The sequence below is a fragment of the Parasteatoda tepidariorum genome, chromosome 8 (genome assembly GCF_982258835.1).
Source record: "Parasteatoda tepidariorum strain Cologne lab strain chromosome 8, Ptep-v5.0, whole genome shotgun sequence".
NCBI classification, from domain to species: domain Eukaryota; kingdom Metazoa; phylum Arthropoda; class Arachnida; order Araneae; family Theridiidae; genus Parasteatoda; species Parasteatoda tepidariorum.
This window is the reverse complement of record NC_141762.1, coordinates 107,000,230-107,022,076: the sequence shown is the minus strand read 5'-3', so window position 1 is coordinate 107,022,076 and position 21,847 is coordinate 107,000,230. Positions and strand designations below refer to the sequence as shown.

General features: G+C 28.1%; 1 long non-coding RNA gene across 7 annotated transcripts; it reads right to left on the bottom strand.

Annotated features, from left to right (window-relative positions):
• Nucleotides 1-1,218: 1,218 nt before the first annotated feature.
• Nucleotides 1,219-14,808, bottom strand: LOC107445329 (uncharacterized). Of its 7 annotated transcripts, XR_015428446.1 has the most exons (6): nt 14,320-14,519; nt 13,239-13,366; nt 10,905-11,084; nt 10,693-10,811; nt 6,343-6,450; nt 1,219-2,765 (listed from the first exon to the last, which is right to left on the bottom strand). It is a non-coding gene; the product is annotated as an uncharacterized LOC107445329 (long non-coding RNA). The 7 variants fall into 7 exon arrangements; XR_015428444.1 differs by lacking the exons at nt 1,219-2,765; nt 14,320-14,519 and adding an exon at nt 14,566-14,743 and having other exon boundaries at nt 6,279-6,450; XR_015428443.1 differs by lacking the exon at nt 1,219-2,765 and having other exon boundaries at nt 6,279-6,450; nt 14,405-14,540.
• Between the last annotated feature and the right edge of the window lie 7,039 nt (nt 14,809-21,847).

Sequence of the window (21,847 nt, the reverse complement as noted above, 5' to 3'; positions counted from 1 at the left end):
CTTATCAATTATTAGGACTGGGCGATGATTTCAGCATCGCCACTCAAACATCACGATGCTTCGATACATCGCGATGTTACGCTGTTTCACATTTGTTTCAACTCAATTTTGCTTTCTTGCAATTTTTGAGCACTTGATTGGTTATGGCATTTATATTCTTGTAATAAACTCAATCTTTAATTATCTAACACATAATGCATCGAGAATTTTATAAATTTGTCTAATTACTAAATATAAATCATATTAGTAGCACGCATTTAAACTGGGCTTTCTCATATCCATTATTTTCTACAAAATGCTATCTTTATTGTAACTATCAATTGTCAAGTAATTTTTTCGACTGAAAAAAAAAGAAAAAAGACAGATGAAAGTGTATACTATATAAGAATATAGAGTGCATGCCTATGAATATGTTAAAAGCAATATAATTGTTTCCAGATATTGAAAGTTAATTTTATTAAATAACCATTATTTTATAATGATTACCTATGTACCTTGTTATTTTACATACCTTATTATCAAATATTGATAACTTAAAATACCTTTTTGTAAATAAACTGTACAAAAACCACCGTTTATGATTACTTTCGAGACAGAAAAAAAACTGAGTATGGTTATATTTCTTTTATTTGGCATAAAATTTTTATTTTCATTGTATGTATCATAAAACGCCCGGTGGCTGAGCGGTAGCGCTTCGCGCTGTCGTGCCACAGGTCCCCTGGTTCGATCCTCGGGCCGGGCAAGGTTCACTCAGCCTTTCATCCCTTCAGTGGGTCGATAAAATGAGTACCAAGCATGCTTGGGAACTAACACTGGGGGTTCCGCGTTCGGCTGACCACCTGACCGGAACATATGCTCCTGCACCCCAGAGCCCAAGGTCAAGAAAACTGAGATGGGCACAGTCAGCCTTGGCCCTCTTAATGAGCTGTCGCGCCACTGAGTTAGTTTAGTTAGTTATGTATCATAAACAAAATTATGTTGTACGCAATAACAGTACAAAATAACAAATTAAAATAAAACATTATATGAAAATCATCCACAAAGTTGCTATATGTAGTTAGAAAAAAATTCTTTAAATGATAAAAGCATGAGGACAGCCTGTATCAAATAAAAAGAGAGGTTAAATTGCAAATACTACAAAAAAATAATTTCAAAGAAAGAAATTTTAATTGTTATGTAATATAGAATTGTTATGTAATATAGATAGTACATCCAAATTATTTTATATATTTTGGAATAAAAATACTAGCATTTTTTGTTATAAAGATGCTCTGTGTTCAAAACTTACATTCCCTGCAGTGCTGAAAATTCGTTCGGAAAGAACACTTGACCCATGAATAGTCAAATAATTTTTTTGCAAGAACTTTCCCCAGATGAGTAGATTTTTATTCAGGCCTACTTTAGGCATAGATAAATAATTTTTCAGTTCTTTTCTTTATTACAGGGAAGAAAATTACCTGTGCTTTCAGTCTCTTCGTCTTCTTCTAAGAGTTTATCAACTCTTTTTTTTGGGCAGTGAAATTATTCTTTCACAGCTCGAAGGTGCTGGAAAGTTAGGTATACAGACTACTCATCTTCCACATAGCCGAGACGAAATCGCGGATAGCAGAATGTGCTAAGTCTCAATAAAATCATTAACTCATTATCGTCATACCTCTGAAATGACAAAATTTCTACTTTGATTTGTCTCCGCAAACTGCTATCATATTTCTCGACCTTTAAGCATAGTATTACTTTCCGAAAAAGAGGAAGAATCGATGACACGGTAGGGTAGTGTTCGCTAGAAAGGTTGTAACGCCTATGGTAGATTTGCTGTTGAGGACTTTCCGTAGTTTTAGCTTCCTTATTATTAAGCATTAGATGCTTTTTATCTTTATGAGTTTGAAGGAGCTTGCATGGTGACAAATTGGTCATCCAAAAATCTACAAAGCTTCATAATGCTCCCCCACCTAGTTATGCATGAGCTGGGCAAAGAAACGACTTACATTTGAAGAAACTCTTAGGCTTCTTTAAAATCCCTTGCCACAGCTATGTGCTGTTGAGCTTTCTTAGTCTTTCCACAGCTTATTTAACACTGGTATTTTCAAGGCTTCATTGATTCCTATATTCATTGTATGAGTAAAACATGGCCTATGACACATGTTTAATCATATGTGCAGCGATAGCAATATAAGGGGCATAGGCAACTGATGTCAAACAATTAGTGAAAAAAAATTCGGCTAGGAATATTATGTCGTAGATTCAAGGTTTTAATCATATTTATGAATGACTGAGATTGAACAATGTTATATGGTTGCAAGCTGCCAACAATGCATTGTGCTACAGATTCAGTGCACTCTTTTGCAGATTTTCTATCAAGTGGTTGAAAATCATGTGTCGTTTTATGCTTCTTTTTCAGGGGCAATTCACCAATATGACCAGACTTTGAGGTCATTTTCAGTCAGAAATAACGGGTACAAGACCATCATATTCCTCGTCAGCAATTACTGCAACCTGCATGCATTGATTATCAAGAGAAGTTTGTAAAAAAAAAAATCATTGGATGGTTAACCTTTAGGAGTACTGTTAATTTTGTTGTACTTCCACCTTTTGAAGAAACGGTAGCCTTGCATATAATACAAATAGCAATGTTGGTTGACACTAACTGGCCTTTTTCATTGGCTAGTTGACTGAAATGTTCCCAAACAGAAAATTTAGTTTTCTTTATTTTAAACAAATCGTTCACACTTTGGGCAGTCTAAACCATGGTAGGATCCATCTTTCAGCTGCAAAAATTTGAATATTTATTCAAATTTTAAGAAGAAAAGCTAGGGGTTATATGAAAACCAAAAACATATTCAAAATTTCATATTTTGTAACGAATAATGACAAAGGGATATTACAAAAAAAATGGATACACTATAAATAACTTAATTGAAAAAAGATATTTCCTTTTAAATTTAGAAACATTAAGTTTGTTTTAACTTATCAATGAAAAAGAAAAACAAGTTTTGAAACATTAAATTCATAAAAAAAGTTAAAATAAAATGTCCTGTGTCAAATGACAATCCTGTGGTAAAAGACAATGTGGCAAAATAAAATATTAAAAAAATTGTAAACATTTTGGTTTTTATTTATTTCATACTACTGTAAGTAAAACTAACTACATAATTATAAAGTAAAACTAATTATATAATTGTAAAGTAAAACTAATTATATAACTGTATAGTAAAACTAACCCGAAATTTTAAATTTTTTTTTATTATTTCTAGCAGCAGCACTTGATGTGTACATCATTCACTGGAGTGTAAAAACACTCCACACTGGAACATAAGAAATAAAAATTTTTTTTTTAAAATTTAAAATTACATTAAAATTAAACATTAAAACATTCGAAATATAAAAACAATTAGAACAAAGAAACATTAAATATAATATCAACAGAACTAATCTTGCTCTGTTTACAAGATTATGATTTATATAATATGTAAAAAAAAATAGCTAATTATATAATTAATTTGCAGCCTATTACTACAGCAGTATATAAAGTATCGATAAAAAAATTTAAACATTAAATATTTATTGGGTCAATTCTTTTTTAAAAGCATTTTAGATCTTTTATGCTTTTACACATAATACAAGAAGTATATTAAAACATTAGCTACATCAGGTCTCTATAAGAGTAACTTGGGTACCTTTTATAACAGTGTCTATTAACACAAAACCTGTAGCAAACTAGTAACACCATTGAAAAAGTATCCCTGGCATCAATAATATTTTGTTTTATGCTCCACCCATGAAAAAGATAAGCATATTTTATTTTACGTTTTTTTTCTTCTTTCAGATTTATGAAACAGGTAAGTGTTAAAATTAAGCATCTTAAATTGGACACGATTGCAACAATTGTAATAGTCTAAATTAGAAGAAAAACACTTATATCATAATATTGGTGGTTAAAACACATTATGATTTTCATAGTCCATTTAAATGAATTTTTGAATCCAAGTATTAAGTAAGTGAACTTGATATAAAATTTAAATAAAAGTTTGTTAAAAAAATTCTCTTTTTTTTACGGTAAATATAGAAAGTAGTTGTTAATTTAAATTCATACAGCATAATAAGTTGATGTAAAATTTTTTTAGTTCTAAGGATAATAGTACTAGGCACTTATATTTGTTACAAAATTTTTATATTCATTATTTTAAAAAAGATTTATTACAAATGATTACCTAATAATAATTAAGAATGGAAATATAATTGAAATTTGTTCATTTACAAAATTGCCAAAACAAAGTAAAAACAAATGGATTCAGATAATTTTAAAGTATTTAGATTAAAATTAAGAACTTTCTTGATTGAAAAAGTATCGTCATTAACTTCTCTCATCTAGTTTAAAAATTATAGACTTTAATTACTTTGTTGCACTTGTACAGAAAATCTTATTCAGTCTGTACTTCTATTTAAAATATTAGTGCTAAGTTACTATAAATATTATTCAATTAAAATGTATTTTATCTTGTTGAAGATACAATTTCATATTACAGAATTCGCTGTAACAGATTTATCTGGAAAAAAAATTTCAGTTACCAAACTCACAAAGTCAAATGTTAAAAAGATACAGATTTACAATCTATTCCTAATGCTTTATAGTCAATCATTATAAAAAAAAGATATTGCAATTATAAATTTGTAATACAATAAATAAAACTATTATGATCATGAATAAACAGTCCTGAATTGCTTACATAATTTTGTTTGATTTTATGATAAAACATTTCTCCGTAAATAAAAAAAAATTACTACTTTGATGCTTTCTTTACATGCAATAGTTTTCACAATAGACTAAAAAAATTTTCATCGCAAACACTTTTTATTTTACACATCTAACCCACACCTTTATTATTTAAAAATCATGAATAATTTGCAAAACTTTAAATTTAGTGAACTTATTCTGCAAAATTAAATGATCTAACATCAGTTTTACTCCTAAAATTATGGAACATAAAACTTAAATTTACTAGTTATATAAGATCATTAAATTTAATAGAATCAAGTTTTTGAACGATTAAGATATCGCTCGAATATCCAATAAGAATATCTCTGAGATATCCAGGTAATACATACAATTGATGTATAAAAGAAGTCCCTCAGATATCTCGTGGATATCTGTAATAAGTCACATATATGACAGTGAACAGAAACTCATCTATGTATCATAGTTTTAGTATAAAATTTTCTATTTCTGGCAGCAACAAAAAAAAAATCCCAATGAAGAAGAAATTATTCACAAAGTAAAAAAATCATAATTTATTTTTCTTTTACATCATGCAACCTGCAATACAAATTTTTTAGATAAACTTTGTTGGCAATACAAAAATGGGTATAAATAAAAATTATCTAAAAATAATATTTTTATAAAAAATTACAAAAAGATATTTTAAAACTTCTTACTTTTTTTTGTACTAATATTTTCTATCAATGTTAATTTTCTGATTTACAAAAATAAATTTGTAGCTTAAGATTGATATTATCACAATTCTTTAAGTCATTTTCATATAAGTTTGCAAAATTTCCATTTCTTTTCAAATTTCATCAAAATCTAATATGTTTCAGTTTTACAACCTATAGGTTAGTATGATCATTGAAGCTTAATTTCATACAATAACAAATGCTTGAAAAAATAATATTTTACTGTCAGAAAACTACTTTATTAAAAAGCATTTTGTATTAGCGTATTTTGAGGAATCATCATGAAAAGAAAGATCTATAAAACTAATAAATGTTTTATGGAGTATGTAGTAAGGATAAAATACATGAAGATAAAAATCATAAGTGTAAATTATTGCTCTTATTTACACACAAAAAGGAATTTAAACATGTACATTTATTCAAAGGGCTATAGTGGGCCTGGCCTACTTAGACATGTGATTGACTATCGCAGAAATATTGGATATCATCACTTTCAAAATAGAAACAAAAATATTTATTTCATGTATCATTTTGTTTAACAAGCTGTACTTTAAGCCTGTTTCTCCATTGACCATAAATTATAAAAGTTTTTTTTCTATTTACTGTTCAAAAAAGCAAGATCAATTAGAAGTTAAAACTAGATGAATAGCAAAGATAATTGTATAACAGTTATTAAATATAATAGACAGTATACAACTGTATAACTTCAAAAAAAAAATTTGAAAACCTTTAGAGCTTTAAAACCAAATTATTTAAATTACACTCATAATTATTCTAATTTATCAAATCTGAAACAAGTGTAATTCAATAAAGGGATTTTGTTCAAGACTACATTTAAAAAATTGTATATTAAAATACTGCAAAAAATTTATGACATAATTAAAATGAACATACTCATTGTTTTTAATTTCCAATCTTGTCAAGAAATAACATCAATTGAGCACATGGCCAAGACTTTATTTGATGAGCTGTTACCACAGGACACTTTTTGACTTGCTCAGGCTAAATGTGAAAAATTGATAAAATGAGATCCAATTAAAGACATTACAAAAAGAATGAAGTTTTTTATTTTTTTCACAAATAAAGTTTAAAATTACTAAATTTAATTTAAAAGAAATAATTAAGAATAATTCATAGAGTAAAAAAGTTATTTTATACATTAGTATTTTCATTTCCTTAATTTAATTTTGGACTTCGTTAGATATCAACTATTTTATAAATTTTTAAGCAAATGTCTCTAAAGACTATGTTTATCAAACAATGCCCAAGATTCATTGTTTGGAAATTAAAATTATCACAGTTTTTCAATGAAAACTCTTAATCACTTAACAATCATTTGTCCCATTTCTCTTCATGAAAAAGTGCTTTTCGAAATTTTATTTTTTCAGTTCAATTTCAGATTTGTTTTCTGCTATTTAGATAAGGAAATTTGAATTGTATACACATTTGAATTTTATGCTTTACATTAATTATTGTAAAATACATTTAAAATATTTTTTAAGCAAATGTTTCTTAATTTTGCACTATGTCAATAAGAACATTATATTTAAAGCTAAATTATGATAAAATAAAAGACCTAAAAGTAAATAGTTTTTTGTTTTTCCCAACCTAAATTAATTATTATATGTGTGCGTATATTTATGTAACACATTTATCAATTTTATTTCTTTTCATCATTCTGTTATTAAATATAGCTTTATAAATACATCTTATAATTGAAAAAAAAGCATTTTCTTAAATATCTCATTCTCCTTTATATTAAAATTCGTCACAATGTGCATACCTATTCACACATTACTAAAATAACATTTAGATATTAAATACTATTTAACCTTTCGTTTAAAATAAAAATAAAAAATAAAAACACAACTGTTTTTCTGAAGGAAAAAGAAAAGATTGCCCTAAAACAGAAACTTGATCAGCAGACAGACTTTAAAGTGCTTTATCTCATAGATGACAATTTTATGTTTTAATCTTAATTAAGTCCCTAGCTAATTTTTTCTATTTAAGATGAAGCTTTGAAGTAAACTTTTTTATCTTAAGTGTAAAACACATATTTAAACTGCGTGTGGGATAAGCATTTTATGAGGTATTACAATTTTTACAGCATGTTGTATATACCTATCAGAAATTTTTAATCTTTTTTCCTACTTTTTTACAAAATAATCTGTAAAAAATGTTTTAATTGATATATCAACAAATGAATGCATAAAATTGTTAAGATAAATATTGCAAGAACTAAAAAAAAAAAAGTGAAAATATGTTAACATAAAAGCTTTAAGGATTTATAAATGTAATTTTTTCTTTTAAATTTTAAAAAAATTAAACAGTTTAACTATTTTTTGAAGATAAATTATTGATTATAAGTTAAATGAGCATGTAAAGCATCCACAAAAGGAATGATAATACTTCTATTTTTAAAAAAAATGTTGCAAGAGTACTGTGACTCCTTAAGCAACAAAAAGTTTCGTACGTATAATGAAAACTTCTATAAATGAATACTAATAAAACATATTAAACAAATTACTACACATTAAACAGAACTTAAAAAAGAAAAAGATGTGTTATCGCAGCCATTAGGATGAAGTCTATTAAGACCATGCTCATTTAATCCTAAAAATAAAATATATTAGAGATGCATGTTGTAGGAAATTATTAACAGTTTGAAATTTCTAACTTTTTGGATTGGTTAAATAGGTCGGCATCATAAGAACTAGATACTGCAACGAACTTGATTTATAAGGTTTATGCCAATATGGCAACAATCTTTGTTAAATGTTCGACAAATGTCACCCAAATGATATGCATGGGTGCCAAATTTGTCGAAATGTTTGGATTTAGCAAAATAGGAATGAAAAAAATTTTTTTATACTGAATTCCATGCGTTTAAAAAAATTGTTCGAAATTTATTATTCTAAACTGAAGGCTTCTGTAACGAATATTATAGAAATAAATAAGTACAGGAGTTCTTCCATGAGTTGCAGGGTGGCCACTGTCTGGAAAAATTTTAAAAGAAGGGCCAATTAAGGCTTTAATTATAGGAACATTTTAGGAATGCAATTTGTCAGCTGTAGCATAAATTTGCAAATATTTTTGGATGACAATTGCAAACAGCTTTTTAATTTTTCTGGAAAATGGCTACACTTGAGATGTTTCTCCATCCACTCCCCTTTCCCCCATGAGATGAAGCATTTTAAATCTAAATGTTGAAATTTTAAATTTACATGCTTTCTGTGGACTGACAGCAAGATTTGTCCACCAGCTAAAAGAAATATCTTTTGGGCTTTGAGAATTTTATTTAGGATTTTTTAGTTAATTAATTTTTAATATATTTTGTTAATTTCACAGTTTTCCTTATTATCTAAACTCAACATTTCACTCAGTATGTTGAATTTATTTATAAATGTTATAGTTTTTTTTTACTGAATTTTTGATAAATAGTACTCTTAAATCTTTATGGGGTAATAGCTTTTAAGTGTTATAGATAGTGAAGAACAGGATATTGAGGAAAAATCATTTTACATAGCTTATATTATAACACTGGTAAAAGCATACTTAATATTAATAATAATTATTCTTAATGTTGTTGATAAAAATTACTTTACATGATATTTACTATTTTAGACAATGTATTTGTTAACAAAAAAAAAAAAAAAACTGAAACGATGCATGTTTCTGAACGATTGCTGAAACGATGCATGCTGAAACGATTTATGTATAAAATGCATTGCAGTGCAATGCTATTGATGTGTATGATTTTAATTTTCTATGTCGATAGAAGTCAATGAAAACTGCATTTATCTAAACACAGAGAACTTTAAATTCAATTTTTTAATAATATTTATTCATGCAAATAAATTCTAGTGAAGTTTCATTATTATATGCGTCCCAATTTCTGTTTTTTTATTCTACGCAACTGTCTCTTATTTCATAACATGTGTACCATAACATGAATTATGCAAATGAAAAGTTCTATTTTTTTCCCTCAAGCCACATTAAGTTTTCGGAAGACTAAAAGAATAGTAGTCCCATTGGTCTACTAAATTTTTCTCGTTTGGTGTGACACTAAAAACTTACAACACTATAATTTATGCCTGACCAAGTTCTACTAGACAACAGAAAAGTCTGAAGTACCTGAAACAGGCTTCCCCGACCCAGGGGTGACTATTTCCTCCAATCAGATAGCTTATTCTAGTCACTAACTAGGCTTGTTATAAGAGTGGGAAAAGAATAAAAAAAAGCTAAAATACACATATCAACTCGTGAAAAAATTATTTTAAAAAAATGCAAAACTAATTTTCATTATTTACATATTTATTTAAAGTTATCTTTAATTTGTGCACATTAACAGTCTAACAAACTAAAGATTATCATGATTAAACAGGATTACATAGTAAAGTAAAACAAAATAATGTAGAAAAAGAAATATTAAAAAAAATAGGTACTAGAGAATTTTTTTTTAATTCAGGAATTTTTCTATAAAGTTTAAAAAGTTTGAAATTTTGTCCAGGGACAAGTCAGATCAATCTCTTGCCTGGCTATAAAAGAAATCAGCTATAAAACTGAAATGTTATGAATATATTACACCAAAGACCGTAATAATCTTCAATTAGTAACAATCTTTAATAATTAAGAGTTTAAAAAAAAAGGATGGTAGATTTTGACTTGAAAATATTTCGTATTTCATGCAAATTTTGCAGTTAATACACAATAGAATTATTTACTTAATGGACAGAAAACATTGAGGAAAATATTATAAAAACTTTAAAATGGCGAGCATAAATTATTAAATTGATCATTAATTTTTGCAAAAATTTAAAAATTTTTAGCTGAAGCAATGTAACAAGAGCAAAAGAAACATTAAACAAATCGTATGTGAAAACTAAATACTAATCTATAAAAATAAGCAGACTTTAAATAAAATAATTTCATCAACAAATAATTTGAATGAAATGTCTATTATTTTACAATGCTTAGTCAAAACTTACAATTTAAAAGAAAAACAAAAATTTTAAACATAGAAATGTTTAATAAATACAAATTATTATATCTTCCTCCTACAAAGTAAACATCACATTTAAAAAAAAAGCCACAAAATATAAGTAAACAGCAAAAAAAAGAAGAAATAATTACATCTGCATAAACAAATATTTTTGGTGAAAAATGTAGACCTCCAACGTATAAAAACGCATAAAAATTAAATAAAATAATTAAATTTATTGTGCCAAGCTAACTGAAAAATACCTTGTTTTCGAACCCTCTTTTGCACCGATACCACAAGGATAAATAGATACAGAACCTCTGTTCATCATCCAGTGTACTTTGAAAAAAGTCATTTCAAACTATTTAACTGAGAATATGCTCTGAAAGAGAATAGAAAAATTTTATAAAATTTCAACTAAATATTCATAGAAGAGTATTTAACAATGTTTTCGAGTAAAGGCATGACAACTTACTTCATCGAAATGAAGTAAATTTTCATGCCTGGGAAAAAAAATCAAAATTGAAGCAAAGAGGACAAGGTTTATTCACAGTGGAGAAAACTGACAAACCACTAAAGTCAAAGTTGGCACACATTTGACAATTGACTGTTTTATCCAGATTTAACCATAGTTTTTAACAGTCATATCAGATACCTAAAATTTTAGATAATTAAATAATTATTAGCTAATATAAATGTGAAGTAATTATAAATAAATATGCATAGAAAATAACAAGTGACCAACTAGGATGTTCAATCGTTCTGACATTAACCCCCTTTTAGTTTTGACAATCACTGTCGAAAATCATAAGTTTTGGTGAAGAGAATGATTGATTATCAATAATAAATATTGAACAATTATGACTAAGAATTTGTAAAATTGCAATTTATCTAATTCACAACTAGAAAAATTATGAATTTTTTTTTCAGCACAGAGTGCAGTCACTGAAAAAAAACAAAGTCTAATAAATGAAGTTATGAAATTTAAAAAAAATATATAAGTAAATTTTGTTTCTTCGCCACAGATCTAATAAAATAAGTCAGAGTTTAACAGATGTAACAGTTGCTACAGTTAAATTTTTAATTTTCACTTCAAATCTATTGCAGTTTATTAGTAGTATATTTCATTTGAATTACCTATATGATAACCAAAATTTATTGAAAATAATCTATTTGATTAAATTTGTGTGAATACAATATTTTAATATTAAGTTATGCTGAAGCTACCAAATATTATACACTCATTTTTAAATTATTTTGCATACAAGCAATGGACAGATTTAGTTTTATCTTATGCTTAGCAAAGTGCTTCTTGTTAAAATTCTTAGTTGAACTATTACTAAATTAGTTATCACATAGTTTTCAAAATTTTTACATTTTATGCATATCTTTAAAGTAGATATGTTTAAATAATTTCAAAAAGTGACCTACAACAAAAAAAGGACACAGAAATTTAGAATTGCTGGCTCCTGAAGATCTGGAATTCCATCAAATCTAGTGAAATCACTGGAGTATTGGGAAATTTATTTTAATAACTATACTAAATATTACTAGCAACTTGATAAAGCATTTTAACTGATTGATTGAAAAAAATTGAATTGAGTTAAACAAATTAATCATGTAATGATTACATGGCAAAATTATTCTTTAAAATATATAAAATTGTGTACCTTACAGTTCAAAATTTTTGAAAATATTATTAAACAAAATAAAATAAAATATGCAAGTTACTTTTTTGCATAGAATTATCATTGGATAAACCAACTTTATCATTGCAAGCAAAAAATTTTTCAATCAGACTAAAAAAGTTCTTCAGATATGGCGAAATATTCAAAATATAAACTTAACATCAAGGGATACAAATTTTGGACTATTATCCAGATCAAACTATTCGGACCATTTTCCCTGATTGGTGGGTCAGAAATTTTAATTCTTCAGAATACTTTGGGAGACATATCTTAATCCGTCTGATTTTGTACTGTCATCTGCATTAATTGATTGCCATATTTGAGGTTACCCTTTCGAGCCATTAGGACTGAGTCAGAGAATGTGAAGATCCGATCATCAGATCAAAAATCAACATGTGTGGTCTGTTTATTTTTTCACACTTCACACTATGAGCATGAACAACAAATATTGTGAATTAAAAAAAAATTCACAGGTTGAGATTAGACAATTATTAGTGACAACTTTAGTTTTAATAAAGCTAAGAAATATGCTTAAATTGTACCATCAATATTCAGATGGATAACTACCAACTCAACAATTAGAACAATAGTAATTATCTGTAATATAAACTTAATAGTTATAATATATTAAACATAATAACCTTAAAATATAAATAGTACATTAGTCATTAAGAAAGGGAATAAATTATTTTAGATACATTTTTAATACATGATGTATAATATGAATAATAATTATATTAGTAATTACAATGCAATATTATACATGATTGAAATAATTATGTAGATGGATATTTAATAAAATATCTTCAATGACAAAAAAGAAACTTGTCACTGGTTTTTGCCACATCCCGACAAACAGTTTATTATAATTTTCGACAGGTTTTTGACATGTCGTGTCAAAACCAGCTTTTGATGCAAAAACTAAAACCCTGGATAGTAAATGAAATCTCACCAGGAATTTTTCCATATCACAAGAACCTGTCGTGCAAACTGCAATTGCTAATGTATTTAATAGATTTTAAAATCTCAATTTAAAAAAAAAAGAAGATTATACAAGCTTGATTGGAGGTTATGAGATGCATATCCTTCAAGTTGGTCCTCGTCTGTAATGTGTCCAGTACCTTGTAAACCACTGACAGGAAACTGCAAATATTTGGAGATTATTCAATCACAGATCATGATAGGGAAATCTTCTCATTGCCCAAGAATATATATGTTTTTTTTTTCTTCTCCCGAGTAACACTTTTTTCTAGAGAAATATCAAACATTAAAACAACTTTTTTTAAAGCATTTTATAATTACAATCTAATTGATAATATATATTGTAATAAAGATTTTCAAGCTATAATAAATCTTTTTCAAACATGTGATAACTAAAAAACAATAAGCAAGAAAAATAAATTTAACAAATTTAAGGGTTTAAAACAGCTGTAATCCTTCAATATTTTACATAAATAAGTAATATAAAACCTTTTTTTGAAAAAAAATTATGATGTAAAGAATTATTAAAATATAATGAATTTTAATTAATATACAACTAAATATAACAGGTACACAACTACAAATCACAAATTTAAATCAAAACTACTAATAGCATAGGAATTTTTATATTCATATAATGTTAAGTATGAATACTTAAACCAAATTTTAAATATAATATACTACTGATACTACACCTACATTTTTGAAAAATGTAAAAATAAAAAAAATTATTACATTTTATCTTTTAAGAAATCAATATAGAAATGTATAGAATATTTACTATATAATAAATAGTTAAACTGAGCTCAAAAATGAATAACCTTAAGATTAAATCATGAAGTACCCATTGCATTTTCACAATGTAACCCATATTGAAACTTAATTTAGGCCAAGGGTCAGCAAATTAGTAGATAGAAAGAATAAAAAACTAAAGAAGTAACAAAAATTGCAGATATGCTATGTAAAATCAAAACAACTAACAAAATGCTTATTTGTTACTCCAATTAAATGGTCAATTCTAAGTAGTTAAACTATAAAAGTATCCTTTTTAATTTGTCAATTTGAGTGTCGTAAAATAATATTAAAATAAGATTAATACATTTTAAAATGTAAACAGTTGTAAAACTCAATTTAGACCATCATAGTAGAAAAATAAATAAAACACAAGAAACAACAAATATTTCAAATAGTAGATTTGCTAAGTTATGCCAAAGAACTAACGTCATCAAATAACAAAAAGTCAATTTGTTACTCATATAATATGGTCAAATCTATATAAAAAGCAATAAAAAGCGAGCATTTTAACTTAAAGATTTCATGAATTATTTCTTTATGGCAGCAGAAACTGAGAAATACTAATTGTAAATGCATAAAATTGTCAATAAAGACTCCAGAGAATTAATGAATTTAAAATAACGGAAGTGATGTTCTACTGTATTTACAAAAATAAAATTATAATATATCTACCTGGAATACTGAAATAAAGGCAGATGTACAGACAGAGCGACTACAAATTTAAGATTTCCAATAACAGCGCTTCGCCAAAGTCTTGGATTCTTTAACCAATCAAATTTAACGATGCGCGTAGAAATTTGCACCTCAGAACTTACAGGGTTACGACGATGATGATCATAGTATCTTTTTAAAAATTCTAGTTAACGACTTTGATTTTAATCTTTTTGTTTTAAAAACCCATTTTTCAAGATATGATTATATGATGTGCCATAATAAAAGTGTTTTTTTTTGTGATGTATTCTTCTTTTGAAATAAAGAGAAATACTTGAAATTTTTTTTTTATATGGTAGTGGGGGAAAAAATGTTTGTATGCTGGTTTTAACGGCGATGAATTAAATTTCATTTTACCTTATCGCATAAAAACGAATAAAAAAACAGACTAAAATATGTTAATTTTTCGAGTTGAAAACATTTCTTATATGATTTAAAATAACATTAAAAACTTTATTTATTAATATTAAAGGATTCTACTTTTTCTTTTTTCCTTGAGTGAAATACGAAGAGGTCGAGCTAGATTTATTATTATTATTTTAAGTTTGTTATGAATTCGAAATCCGAGGATTTAAAACATCCAGAACATGCAGTGTGTTTCGTAAAAAAGTTTTTATTATAAACTTTCAGAATCCTTTTAAGAAAATATATATATATGGCCATTAGAAGTCTCAAATCAGTATTAAACTTGGTATTTCTAATAATTGCTTTATAACTCTCCATATTTCCTCCGTCAGTGAACCAAGTTTTGATGTTTTCAGACCGACCCCCCCCCCAGGAGGCGATTGATAGCGTTTTCCTTTCCTCTCTATTAAATTTACGACTCCCACTACACATACTTTTATGATTTCTATTTTTTACATGGGTACTAAAAATATACATCGAGGCAGTTCTTACGGAACAACCTATATTTTGTAGCACTAAATTCTCTATTTATTTAGGTTTATGCGATAATATAAAAAAATAGGCTTGTTTATTTTTCTCTAGTTAGCTAATTGACTATAATAATAAGTTAAATTATTTAACAAAAATCACTACAGAAGGGCTGTGATAGCCTGACTGGGGCCATGTCCGAGAGGACACGGGTTCGAACCCTGCTGGCCAAAGACTCCCCGTGTAGCAAATGGTGACTGATGCACGTTAAATCTGTCTAGTCACAAAATCCCTCATGTTCCCATAACAAATCATACCGCTGAGGGTACTGATCCAGGAGTTACCTTGTCTTCTCGATTGGTTCAAAATTACAAGTCTAAGGAGTTGAACATTAGTAGTCGTAAACACAAAAGTGGGTCGACTGTTCAACGACGGTAATAAAATATAAAAAAAATCACTACCATAACTTTCAAACATACATATTGTACTACTAATTTGTCATGCATTTCTACTATTTTTATCCTAAAGGAAAGGGTATATACATACCTACTTATCGTAAGTGTGATTAGTTTCTTCAAAAAGTCCGGCACGAAGGCTAGATTTTCGCAATGCTTGTCCCAGGAGTTTCCTTGTTTTCTGGGTTGGGTTCAGATTTTAAGGCTACAGAATTGAACATTGATATGTGTAAACTCAGAAAAGTGTTACCCATTCAACGGTGGTTATGAAATAAAATAATATCAAATTTACCATATTCTTTTCATCTGCTTTCTTTAAAAAAATTTTTTTATAAGAAATTCTTTACGCCACATTTTAAGATAAACTTTTCGATAAAATGAACATAATATCTGAAAAATTAAGGGAGACTCAACTCGATTCTTACAAGTTATACCTAATATTTATTTTTTGAGCAGAGCAATAAAAAAGTTTCTTTTTTTAAAATATTTCTTTTACATTTATTTTACATTAGTTTAAATATAATTCAACATTATTTGATTTTTGTTATTCATATTCAAAATAAAAATACTATTTATATACGGAAATACACCTCGGAAGGATAATATTCTAAAGTAATACACATGTCACAGGAAAAACAATTACATTTAATTATCGAGAACGAAAAACAATTAGCATGTTATTTTTTGACTAGTTGTTATTTATCACACGTTATTCGTTGGGACAAATAGAAACAAGCATGTTAATTAGCTTTATGTGCAAGCATTTTAGTTAGGAAATGAGTTATTTTAAACGCTCCGTTAAAACTTAATATATTAAAAAAGGCATTCACGCTACAATACATAAACATATTAACAATTTTGGAAACAAAACGCGCATCGCATATCACATTTTATTTTTACATTTTAACTGCATGCTTGTAATGACATTTGTAAGCATAATAACATGTGTACTTATTTTGATGAAAAATATATAAACAGTACAAAAACTAGTTATAAAAATTATTTAATTAAAAATTAAATTTTTTTTATTGAGTTAGCAAGTTTGAAAGGAAGCTATAAAAAAGATAATGGTTTAAATATGGTAACCATGCAAAAAAAAAAATTAGAATTCCTTTCTTAAAAAGAGATCTTTTCTCTTAAAAAGAAAAGATTGAAAAACACAAATGGATCAGAAGGGAAGGGAAGGAAGAGGGCGAAAGTCACTTTTTAAATAATTAATAAGTAATCAGAAGAATTTTTGCAGCCGTAATTTAAATCTTTTACTTAGTTTCTCATTTTATACATTTAATTCTTTTTTTTTATCCTCCTCAGTTTTTATTTCTTTATTTTTTTCACAGTTTTTATAAAATATAACTCAACTAAACTCAAGCACAAACCCGTATTTTCCTTGAAGTAAATGCAATTTTTTTCCGAAGGATTTCGATTCTTCATCATCAAAACATGGAGGGTTGTTGCCCTTAATCTATAAAACACGGGTTCCAAATATTTAGGCTGGTGAGCGATTGAAAGTTTGGGACCCTAATTGTTAATGTCGCTTTGTGCGTATTTCGCTATTACTTAAAAACTTTTTAAGCAAATCGTAAAATTTATGCACACGATTATAAAATTCCTTTATCCGAAGATAATTCTACATAAAAAATAATTTTTAATAATTATTTAAACTAATTCAATAATATCCTCCTCAGTTTTGCGTGTGAATTGTGTTTAACAGATGAAAGGACCTCGAGTGCAAAAAGTTAAATTTATTTGCTTTTTTTTTTTTAAATCGTTACTTTTAAAAATAGCCGTCATTCAGGTGATTTGCAGCTTCCGTATCCATGTATTGCAGTCCCTCAGTGGACTGATCGTTAAGACACGGTTCCCATCAGATCACCGATGTCAAGCATCACTGGCTACGGTCAGTGAGCGGGCGGGTGACCACTTGGATCAGCCTGCGTAGGAACCGAGGGTGTGCGGTATGGTTCTTCGGTAAAATGTTCTATCGTAAAGTGCTTGACGTCGCGTGCAGGTCGTCGGGCTACCGAAGCAGGTGTGCCATGTTTTCTTACGTTTTTACTCGGCCGAAAGCATAAAAAAAAAAAAAATTCTGCTGTGATCAGAAGTTTTGCTGTTAGATTGTGGGACTGCAAACGTGTTTTGTGCAATTGTTTATATGATGGTTGCTGAACATAGAAAAAAAAGCGTAAAACAAATGGGACATCACTTCACTGGCTGTTGTAAAATATCAATTTGTGTTGTCACTTTTAAAAACAATCATACAAAGACTATTTAATTTTCTTCATTTGCCCGAGATAACACGGGATAGCAAACTAATAGTGAATTAAATATTTTTTTACAAATAAAAAAAATAAAATTTTAACTTAAAACTTGTTTATTATGTTTTGTTTCCGTTCCTTGCATTTATTAATGAAATGAAAAATATGGCTATTTTAAGCATTTGTTTCAACAAATATTGGTAGGAGAAGCGGTTAATATATGGGTCATTCTCACGAAAACTGTCATTTTTCAGTTCATAAAATCCCAATAAAGTAAAGTGAGTAAAAAGCTCTGAAACTTTTTATATTAATAGAAATATGTAATGGCATTATAAAGAAAGTATATATCCTATAAATTATACTTAATGTTTAAATAAATTAATTAATTTCACTGTTTAAAAAGTTTAATTTCACTGTTTAGTTTTACTGTTTAATGATATTTTATTTTAATACATGTTTATCTCTAGGTTACAGCTACCTCAAGTTTGAAAATGATAACATACTAAGTATATCTAACATTTATTACAATTTAGTTTTATATATTTAATAGTTTTTAAAGGTTTGGGAAATAAAATTGGCTGGCACGATTGAACAAAAATTGTTTTATATAATATACTCATCTTGAATCATTCCCTCACTTCAGCATCATTCCGTCACTTTATACACTAGTGAGGGAATGACAAATTTACTAAAATTTAAAAATAACAGTTAGGGCTAATTAATTTCTGAAATCAATCACATACCGTTATATTGATACAAGAAAGCAACATATAATTATCCACTTTCTCGATGAAGTTGTATTTTATTTTACTCTAAAAAACGACATGAGGGAATGACAAATGTAAAAATTTTTACCAGGTTTGATTCATTCAAATTGATTCCACAGCAAGTTGAAGATGGAAACATACTGCAATTTTGTTCTATGGGGCCAGCTGTTAACTGCTAAAGTTTTTATTAAAATATTTTTATTCTAAGAAGATAGAAGGTGACAAAAACATTGTTGTGAGGGAGTGACGCGAAACACTAGGGACAAAATTTAAAATAGTGCTGTGTTAATATTTTTATCAGAAATTAAATTTAAGATTGATTTTCTGAATTCTATATTTCAAAAATCTGAAAATCTGAGTCGAAATTTATCCGTTTTGAAGATAATATTCCCTCTTTCCCAAAAAGAATAGTTATTTTTACATATAGCACACTTTATTCATGCTGAAATGTCAAAAAAAGGTTTCAAAAAAATAAATAAAATAAATAGAAAAAAAAATTAATCCGTGACCAGCACCGAACCCCTGACCACCGGGTCAACAAACTTCTTCACCGGCAGCGCTAACAACTACGCCACGGCTCACACGTTGCTTCCACGAATATATAGCCTAAAGAACTTCCTTCCGGTTAATTAACAAAATTTATTTTGGCCTATTATGTGCCCCCTAATTAAAGTATAAAAATTTCCTTTGGTACGATTATTTGGTACATAAAACTCAAATTTCTGGCACAGTTTGAAAATTATAAGTTAATATTAAAAGGAGTTACGAAGTGAGACGTGTGCGTATCTCCGGAGTCAAAATTTATCCGTTCTGAAGCTAATATTCCATCTTTCCCAAAAAGAATAGTTATTTTTATATATAGAACACTTTATTCATGCTAAAATGTCGAAAAAAAGGTTTCAAAAAAATAAAATAAAATAAATTGAAAAAAAAAATTGAAATTAATCGGTGACGAGCACCGAACCCCTGACTACCGGGTCAACAAACTTCTCTACCGGCGACGCTAACAACTACGCCACGGCTCACACGTTTCTTCCACGAATATATAGCTTAAAGAGCTTCCTTCCGGTTAATTAACAAAATCTATTTTGGCCCATTATGTGCCCCCTAACTAATGTATAAATATATCCCTTGGTACGATTGTTTGGTATATAAGACTCTAATTTCTGGCAGAGTTTGAAAATTATAAGTTACTATTAAAGGGAGTTACGGAGTGAGTCGTGTGCGTAGCTCCGGAGTCGAAATTTATCCGTTTTGAAGCTAATATTCTCTCTTTCCCAAAAAGAATAGTTATTTTTATATATAGAACACTTTATTCATGCTGAAATGTCGAAAAAAAGGTTTCAAAAAAATAAAATAAAATAAATTGAAAAAAAATAAAAAATTAATCCGTGACCAGCACCGAACCCCTGACCACCGGGTCAACAAACTTTTCTACCGGCGACGCTAACAACTACGCCAGGGCTCACACGCTTCTTCCACGAATATATAGCTTAAAGAGCTTCCTTCAAGTTAATTAACAAAATCTATTTTGGCCCATTATGTGCCCCCTAATTAATGTATAAATATATCCTTTGGTACGATTGTTTGGTATATAAGACTCTAATTTCTGGCAGAGTTTGAAAATTATAAGTTAATATTAAAGGGAGTTACGGAGTGAGTCGTGTGCGTAGCTCCGGAGTCGAAATTTATCCGTTTTGAAGCAAATATTCCCTCTTTCCCAAAAATAATAGTTATTTTTATATATAGAACACTTTATTCATGCTGAAATGACGAAAAAAAGGTTTCAAAAAAATAAAATAAAATAAATTGAAAAAAAAAAATGAAAATTAATCCGTGACGAGCACCGAACCCCTGACCACCGGGTCAACAAACTTCTCTACCGGCGACGCTAACAACTACGCCACGGCTCACACGTTTCTTCCACGAATATATAGCTTAAAGAGCTTCCTTCCGGTTAATTAAGAAAATCTATTTTGGCCCATTATGTGCCCCCTAATTAATGTATAAATATATCCTTTGGTACGATTGTTTGGTATATAAAACTCTAATTTCTGGCAGAGTTTGAAAATTATAAGTTAATATTAAAGGGAGTTACGGAGTGAGTCGTGTGCGTAGCTCCGGAGTCGAAATTTATCCGTTTTGAAGCTAATATTCCCTCTTTCCCAAAAAGAATAGTTATTTTTATATATAGAACACTTTATTCATGCTGAAATGACGAAAAAAAGGTTTCAAAAAAATAAAATAAAATAAATTGAAAAAAAAAAATGAAAATTAATCCGTGACGAGCACCGAACCCCTGACCACCGGGTCAACAAACTTCTCTACCAGCGACGCTAACAACTACGCCACGGCTCACACGTTTCTTCCACGAATATATAGCTTAAAGAGCTTCCTTCCGGTTAATTAACAAAATCTATTTTGGCCCATTATGTGCCCCCTAATTAATGTATAAATATATCCTTTGGTACAATTGTTTGGTATATAAAACTCTAATTTCTGGCAGAGTTTGAAAATTATAAATTAATATTAAAGGGAGTTACGAAGTGAGTCGTGTGCGTAGCTTGGGAGTCGAAATTTATCCGTTTTGAAGCTAATATTCCCTCTTTCCCAAAAAGAATAGTTATTTTTATATATAGAACACTTTATTCATGCTGAAATGACGAAAAAAAGATTTCAAAAAAATAAAATAAAATAAATTGAAAAAAAAAATGAAAATTAATCCGTGACGAGCACCGTACCCCTGACCACCGGGTCAACAAACTTCTCTACCGGCGACGCTAACAACTACGCCACGGCTCACACGTTTCTTCCACGAATATATAGCTTAAAGAGCTTCCTTCCGGTTAATTAACAAAATCTATTTTGGCCCATTATGTGCCCCCTAATTAAT